Here is a 1,854-nt window from a genome sequence, read left to right as displayed (position 1 = left end):
AGCTTCTGTGCACATTATCACATTAAGTATTCTAAGCGTCAGGCAGTAGAGAAAGTTGGTTAATTTTGTTCAAGCCTGTATTTGACCAATTTATTTTATTGTGTTTGCTGTTGAGACAAATCTACTGACTCCCTGAAGGGTAGTGTCCCATAAAAGAGAGGGTGGGGATTACTGACTTAATGCATGACACTTGATTTTCTGTTCTTTCATGTCTTCATCTCTGCTGATCCCTTGTATATACGCTGGTGGTTTTAGACTGAAGATTCAAAAACACAACAGGACTCATGGCAATGCTTAGGATTGCCATGGCTTAGGATTTCTGAGTTTTAAGGATGCTGCCATCAGTACCTGGGAGGGCCATGTGGTAGCGCAATGAACTGCACATGTGCTCACGTCTCAAGCAGACAGCAGGCTGTTTGCTCCTGTTGGCTTTCTGAGCTCAGGGTCTACCTAACATCCACCCACCTTGATGCCTTCTTCTTATATCCCAGCTGCTGTGTTAGTGCTCATGAATGTAAAATAAAGTAGCTGCAGTGTGACCAAAAACGTGACCAAAACTGCCTCCACACCCTGCTTCTGCAGAACTGCTACGTTGGTTGGATGCAGGTGCATTGTGCCCAGTCAGCAAGCAAAGTAGCTGAGCGAATTTTCAGGGAGAACCATTCCTGAGTGGTGATTCCATACACACTTGAAAGCTAGTTCAACTTGACTCCAATCTGAATGCTATCAAGAGATGAAATCTATCTCTGAAATCTACATCTGACATGATTCTCACACATGTCCTCTTCTCCTCCTTTACCACAATCACTATCATAGGAACAGCCCTCATCATTGCTTGCCTATTTATCCTCAGCAGCTCTGTGAGTGGTTCTGACACTTTATTGTGCATAGAAACCTTTGGAAGAATGTGTTAAAAAATGCATCTCTAGACCATTTTTAGTTCCGTTTATTGGATCAAGAAGGGACTCAGTAATCTAAGCAATCTATATTACTTTGATTAGTCATTCCCGTGTAAGTTTTGTACAAGTTTCTCTCACTTTGAGAAACTGTCACAGGCTATTATCTAAAACGCAGTGTTAACACAGCTTGATTTTTCTCCACAAAGAATATCTCCCTTTCTGCAAAAGAAAATAGGTATGAAATTGGAATGAATATGAGGAGGGACTTTTAGACTCAAAAGACAAAGTAGAAAGGTCAAAGGGAATTTGTGGATCTACTATAGATACCAGATTTTTTGGGGGTGGGGTGGGGGTGAAATCTGGGGAAGTGACTGTACAAATGCATATAGATAATTGGATTTGAAAGATTAGGTGGTGGTGTGGAGGAATGGTGGTGTGGATCTCCCTGCATAAGTATGAAGTTAGATGGAGTCACCATAACTTGGACAGAAACCACCAATTTTTTTCTTCCTTTCTTTATTTAAAACAAAATTGTACATTAAGCAGTGTGATCCTTGCAGCAGTGAGCAGAGAAAACATCAGATTTAAAGAAGCCACTTCTCTAAAATAGAAAGCCACTTTTCAGCTTTTGTGACAGACGCAGTGGCAGCAGAAAACAAATTAGCTCATTTTTTCCCCTTGACCTGTAGTCCCTTGTTTAGAATCATGATTATTCTCTTTGGACTGAGTTATATCACTCTTCTTCCCTTTTGCTCAGCTGGTAAAAAAAATCCACTTGCATTACAGGAGACCTGAGTTCGATCCCTGGGTTGAGAAGATCCGCTGGAGAAGGGAAAGGCTACCCGCTTCAGTATTCTGGCCTGGAGAATTCCATGGACTATAGTCCATGGGGTCACAAAAAGCCAGACGTTACTGAGTGACTTTCACTTTCACCTGTATCATTCTTAGGCTACTG

This window comes from Ovis aries, chromosome 2, assembly GCF_016772045.2.
Source record: "Ovis aries strain OAR_USU_Benz2616 breed Rambouillet chromosome 2, ARS-UI_Ramb_v3.0, whole genome shotgun sequence".
Lineage (NCBI taxonomy): Eukaryota > Metazoa > Chordata > Mammalia > Artiodactyla > Bovidae > Ovis > Ovis aries.
This window is presented reverse-complemented; position numbering follows the sequence as displayed.